Raw genomic sequence first — 7175 nt, 5'->3', positions numbered from 1 at the left:
GCAACCTGAAGTGCCTTCTTTTGGTCCGGTCTAGACCTTGGGGTATCTACCTTCCATTAAAAAGGTGGTCATGTCACTTACCCAACTGAATTGAGTGTTGTTGCCAGTTGGTTGATCCTCTTGTAACACAAGGGCGACCTCTGAAGTAGTCTCAGAAGATGAGACAAGCTGTTCACATAGGCCCCTGCCTCTTACAAGCTTGGTGATCTTGATGTTGATGTCATACTCCATGACCTTGGTTATCCACCCAGCCCTCTTCTCACTGATGTCCTTGTTCAGAAGGAAATATTTGACACTTGCATATGGAACTAAGAGTTGGATCTTGTTGTTGGACAGCATGTGTCTAAATTTTTTTAATGCCCTTACAACAGTGAGTACCTACTTCTCTACATAGCTATATTTAAGCTCATAGTCTTTTAGCCCCTCACTGAAGAAAGCAATGGGTTGCTCCAAATTGTCATTGTTCAGCTGTGTTAAGACAGCTGAGATACTGGATTCTCCTCCGAAGGTATAGAGGATAAAATCCCTTTCATAATTAGGATTGACAAGGGTAGGGGCCTGAGCAATTGCTTGTTTGATCTCTTCGAAACCAGCCCTTCCCTCCTTGGTCCAACTGAAAGCCAAGTTTGCAAGCTTTTGTGATAACAGTATGCTCAGTAGAAAATACACACTTTCTAGGGTTCAAGGATACACCATACTCCCTGCATTTCATGAAAACCTGCTTAAGATGACCAAGATGGTCAGTTGCATGCTTCGAATAAACAGTTATGTCATCAAGGTACACAAGCACAAACTTTGCTAATACACCCTTGAAAGGAATGTCCATTGCTCTTTGGAACGTGGCACCTGCATTGGTTAGCCCAAAGGGCATTTTACAATAAGCATAGGTACATGTTGACGTGTCTAAAATCGCTAAGCTTACGACTTCATCCGGCCAACACAAAATAGAAATGCTAAGAATCCTATCCTCTCTTGAGATAAGGAAATCCCTAATGCTGTGTAAATTTGATCAATGGGGATGACCTCAATGTTTTGGTTGTCAGGTCTTGACCATAGGATAGCTTAGCAGTTTGATGTGTCTGGCTGGAAACACAAAAGGGACTTAAGGTTAGACGGAATCGGTTTCGAGCGAGTTCCCTAAAGTTCAACAGTCCTATATCATTTGATTTTGCTTGGATTGATACTATCTCAGCTTCACTGTATGGTTTCTTTTGATTTAAAAAAAAGGAAAAGGGAAGGGAAAAGAGATAGAGAATATCTAATTAATCTATCTAAGATAACATATTCAAGAAAATAGACGGAAACCTAAAAAAAAAACCAGATTTAACATTATCAGCTAATAAAGCACTATGTTGTAAAATCTAGTGCAATCTTCAAAGGGAGTTGAATTTTCATGTTACTAAACATAAATGCAAAACTTGACATCAATTCATTTGATGTTTAACAACCGAACTAAACACATAAATGGGTTCAGACTAACCATGCAGGGGGAAATAGCAATCAGCCAATGCTTAATGGTATGAACACCAAGGTTTCTATCAAATATTATCCCAAAAATACTATCTGAAAGCAAAATGCATAACAAGAATATTAAATGGTGAAGAAGGAGACCATGCACTCACAAAGAAATAAGACAGCTTTAATTTCCATTAATTCTGCATGAATTTCGCTAGAGTTTCAGCAACAATCTTAGACTTCTTACCAAAAGAAGGGAAAACCAACCCCTTTAAATAGAGTTTCAGAACTTAGATGAATGGCCAAGATTAAAACAAAACAAGTGGCCCAGATTCATCAATACAACATAGTACCCATGCCCATAAATGGGAGGCAAAATATCAACAACCACCAAAGGAGAAATAATAACTACCCAAAAAGGTAATTAATAACTACCAAAAAGCAGCTCAAAAAGTGCACATGCCCGAAGCTCAAGATTTACAACTGTTTTGGTAGTTAGAAATGAACTTTATGGCCAAAAAATGCTTTTTAAGATTTTAAAAGAATTTTGCACTTTATGAAAGCACTTTTATTTTCTGCTGTAGAACCTTTTTCTAGAAATTCATCCTCGTCTTGCAAATACTCTTTCCAGAGGTCCCAACCTGCTGCACGCTCTGCCCGAACATAGTCTTGAAATCTGATGCATAGCTGGAACAGCACCATGCTTTGAGGCATAGGAGGATGGCGTATTTGTATTGCATACCCTCCAAGTGGCGATCTACATGCTTTAACCCATCCTTCCAGTTGGACCGATGAGCCTCAAAACATAAAATGTCTGAATGCAATCCAATGGCAAACTCCAGGTCCTTCGTGGAGTATGCGACCTTATCAATTCTCAATCTATCCTCCCAGTCTGGTTGCACTTGGTCATCGGACAAACTTATTTTCTAGCCCAAAACCATTGATTGGAGGATCATTCCACCAAGGTCCCTCATGTCTTTCAAGATTTCCTCGCATTCCGCCTGCTCTTTATTAATGGTATCTTTTGTTTCATTCTTCATGGTGGCGGTCCAGTACCATTCTTTAAAGATGCTGATGTCATAGGGATCCAGGATAGCGGACAATGTGGGAATCTTCACGTGGGTCCAGAAAAGAGCCCTCATGAGGGGAAGAGTTGTACCAACCACCTCATGACCCCTAAGACATTCCCTCTTTACCTCGAACAATTTGACCAGAATGGTCTCTCTGTGGTGGGCCATTTCCTTTACATCTTCAATGATCCACTCTCCCTTTTCCTTAATGTCTCGAATCCATTCCTTGACAGCTTTGGCGGTATCACGTACTCCTTCAAACTCTGTTGTAGTCCTTTGCGCCAATGCCAATGGGGGGACGTGGGATTCAGGGGCATGTTGCAATGGTTTTAGCAGGTGATCAATATACCCCTCAGCTTGCTCAGCACGAACTTGGTACATGTTTCTCTCAGCAGTTATTTCGTCGAGTTGCCTGAGCATATTTTGCACGGAGTCCTTGAACTCTTCCCTTTCTTGCTCTTTGGTGGCTTGCCCTATCGGGGCAGTTGTAATGCTATAATCGGCCAGCGCAATTTGATTTGTTGGCTTATCGAGAGGTGGGGAAGCGATATGGATGGTGCAGTTCCTCTGCTCATCCTTGGTGATCCAGGAATAGGTCTTGGGCTTCTTTTTGCCTTTGGATTTTGTTTCCCCTATGTGAGAGAAAATATCCTCCCAGTCGATAGGTGGCTTGGTGGCTGCCTTCCGCTGTGCACGAGCAACTAACCAGTCTTGAGGGATGGCTTGCCCGGATGTTATGGCCAAATTTCCACTCTACTCCTTAGAGGTTTCAGCTGGCTCACTGCCTATCTGCAATTGATCTGTCATAGAAGGAACAGATGCAGTATCTAGCCCTTTACTTATAGCTGAGTTCTCCCCTACCTCACTGAACAACTGTCGGGTATCCCCATGTGATGGTTGCTCTTCAGTTCTGTCGGGCTCGTGGGTCTCATCCGCCTTTCGTTCTCCTTCGATGGTGGTGTCATCTTTGTCGGCACTATTCAGTTGTAATTCATGCTGACTCCCCTAGGTGAGTTCATGCATATCAGCCTCTTGATTAGGCGGAATTTCTCCTTCCTCAACTTGATTTCCAAGTTCACTAGAAACAATGATCCTTACCTCTGCATCTAGCTCATCTTGTGTCGGAGAATTATTAGCCTCGAATGCATCGACATCGCTCTGGGAGGGCGGAGCAGGTATATAGTCAAGTTCAACTACATCATCCTCGGAACTGGGGTCCTTGGATGACGAACTGACTTCTGGCCTTCTAATAGGGATCTTTTCCCTTCTAGTCCTTTTTGATATCCGAGTCCCTCTATTAACACTGGCTTTCTTCCTCTTTTCGGGTTTCTCAACCTCTTCCTTCGGTGCACTTGAGGTTCCCTCATCTTCCAAAGACTAGGAATTGAGACTACCCATCATATGGTATGTAAATTGAATTCCTTCATGGGTTAGTCTCTCAATCTGCTGGTGTAACCAATGATCGGTGTACCTTCCTGGAGCTGCCATAATTGCCCCAAAATCAATAATCGGATCCTGAGACCAATCAATGCCCAGCAAGAGGTACTTTACTGCCTCAAACTCCTGAACTTGCAAGCAATTGTCAGAATCTGTCACTTGATCCGGGACCCGACGGTATTCACAAAGTCACATCTGCTGCACACTTAACCTTGAATATTCATGTCGTTGGACCTCATAGTCATCGGAACAATTTCTCCAATATCCTCAATTGATTCCTTTGCTCTGTAGTGCTTGCCATAGGCTCTTTTTGCCAAATTGTCATGATCAAAACATTTCCTTGGGAAATGTTCCTGTAGGCCATAAGATGCTAATTCAGCAAGTGACTCATCGGCTTGCACTGAATTCTTGAAATGCACATCGAGGCTACCCAAAATCATAGGGAAGGTGAATCCGGACTATTTCTTATCTCTGAGTAAGCTACCAACTAGATTTGCTTGCCTTGCAACTTCCATAAGAACTACTTTGTCTGTTGGATAGCATGGAAGTCGGAACGAAGCCCCCTCAAAGCCGGTTATCCGGATATAGGAGAACCTAGGGAATTGAAAAAACCAAGTGTCGTACTTTTGTACCAAAATTAACCTGCTCTAAGAGCCTTATGTGCAATCCCCCTTGCATCAACCTGACTAGGCGCATTGTGAAGGCGTCATTGACATGCTCATATTGACCAATTGCATAAGTTGGGTTGTTCTTTTCCCTTTGAGCTATGTCGTAGTAATGTAGTTGAGGATAGCAATCGTACACCCTAACTTGATTTGGGCTGTTCCCGATTTCACCTATTTTGATTAATCCCGTTAGTGGCTGGTGCCGGGCGAACACATAAACCAAGTAAGAGGTCATGGTGAAGTACTTCTTTTCTTCAAGTTTGACCAGCTGTGTAAGAATATTATCACTGATGATCTGATCCCAGTCGAACTTGGATTTTCCAGCAAAGACCTGCTCCGTAAAGTAGAACATCCACTCTTCAACAAGGTTAGACTAAGGGATTCCCATAACCCAGCTGAGTAAGGTGACCATGTCACCATGCTCGTTATGAAAGTTGCTTCTGGGGGTCTTTTTACTGATTCTAATACTCGGAGGCCTTCTCTCCTTATACTATTCTTCATTTATCAATGTCCTGCATTTAGCAGGGTTCATGTCATAAGCAACTTGTGCTTCATCTATGGTTGTAGCAATGGGATTATCCGAGAATGGGATGTCAAATGCATCGCCAATGGCCTCAGGTGTGAAGTCAGCTAGCACCATATTTTCTAGAACCACTAGTCTGGTCTCTGGCTGATAATGTCGGGCAGCCTCAACTACTAGCTCATAATTTTGCACGGATGGGGGAAATCCTACTGCCTGCGCGATACCACTTTCCACCATCTGCCTAAGCTTGCCATAGGCGTTAGGAGAATATACCTGGTCTCTGAAGTCCTGAATGTCTATGTGACCCAAATCGGTATCACCTATGTTTTCTCATATGCTCTGAACTTTTGACTCCCTCAGTCCTCCTCTCTAATACTGGTATTTCATCTTCTCGCCTTTACGGGGAATGTCATATTTAGAGACCCAAGATGTTCTTGTTGCACCAGGTGTCTTTGAGGATTCTACCGTAGATTTAGGCATTTATCCTGCACAACCAGATGCGGATTACGAGACAAGATGAAGGAAACAAATAGGTTAGTCGAAATAGAGGATGATGTTAGTGTTATCACTTGGACCTGCACCCCTATTTGCTAAGCTATCAACTCAGCAGGCCTGTGACACATGGGAACCCTCCTAGGCCTGTGGGTTGCCTAAAAAATGGAGAGAACCTCCAGAGTAAGCTGGTTCTTTTCAGATTCTGCACCTAAACTAACAATCTCTTCAGGGGAAAAGAGTAAGGAGGAGAAAATGCAAAACTAAAACTTGAAACTAAGGTGATTGCACCAGATGGTATTCTTTTTGGAATCTATCTTAAGCAAAAGACACACAGTACAGCAATGATACTAAACCCTTTTTTACACTGACCAACAACTCATAACCCTTGCATCAATGCTTCATAAACAGGCTGGATAATCACAGTCCTAAGAGGGAAAAAATCCTTTTTTTTTCACAACCTAAGACTATTAATCATTAAAACACAGCTTATGACCTGCAAGTAGTATATGTATTTCTACATAAGGCATCAAAAGGAGATGTAAATTTTAAGGGGGGCAAAAGCCAACCACCAAAGAACTGACTAACCCTGAAGATGCAGTAACAAAGAAAGATGAGAAGTAGAACAGCAAACCAAGCTATTATCCTTGCCAAACAGGTATCACCAAGCTTTATAAATCCTGAAAATGTGTTACAAAGACATCCCTTCCTGCAGAGAGAACTAAAAAATTACAATCTGCTCCAAGATGAATGAATCAGCACCCTTACAAAAATGAAGGCTCCCAGTATATATACCTTTTTCCAAACATATCAAGAGGACTCCACCTCCTCCTTTTAGGTCGAGCAAACTCAAAAACCCTACTTTTTGGGCCTCCAAAATATCTCAAAAGGGATAAACCTGAGCCAAAAGGCTAAGTCATCCATTCTGCAAACATAAAACCTCATAAATGCAACATAAATGCTCCTAAAATGTCTCTGACAGGCCTGCAAGCCCTCATAAATGCAAAAATATCCCTCCCTTTGCCCAAACAGAAATATCTAATAAAGTGATTTTTTTTTTTAAAAAAGATTTATTATTATTTGGTCAGACATTTGTTTGACTTTATTTTTATTTATATTTAAAAAGCTTTAATAATATAAAAGTAATAGAATTGTTTTAATTAAAGCGATAAAACAAATAAATCACTTTAATAATACAATTTTATTATTTTTATTTATTAAATATTAAATAATAAAGTGTAATAAAAAATATATTTAATAAAAGTGTTTAATTAACACTTTAATAAATAAAATTTTTTATTATATTTTATTATTATTATTTTTTTAAATATTAAATAAGAATAAAGTCAACCTATGTCTGATCAAAAAGTAATAAATTTTTTAATAAAAGGAAAACTTTAAAAAAGACATTTGTTTACAAGCCTTCATAGGGCGCATTTTTTGAGTTTTTATAAGTTAATTTGCATAGGAAATATGAAAGGGGACAAAGTGATAAAAATCACTTAGGAAGCAAGAAATTTACAAGGTTTTACA

The sequence above is a fragment of the Cryptomeria japonica genome, chromosome 1 (assembly GCF_030272615.1).
Source record: "Cryptomeria japonica chromosome 1, Sugi_1.0, whole genome shotgun sequence".
NCBI lineage: Eukaryota > Viridiplantae > Streptophyta > Pinopsida > Cupressales > Cupressaceae > Cryptomeria > Cryptomeria japonica.
Note: the sequence above shows the minus strand (reverse complement) of the source record.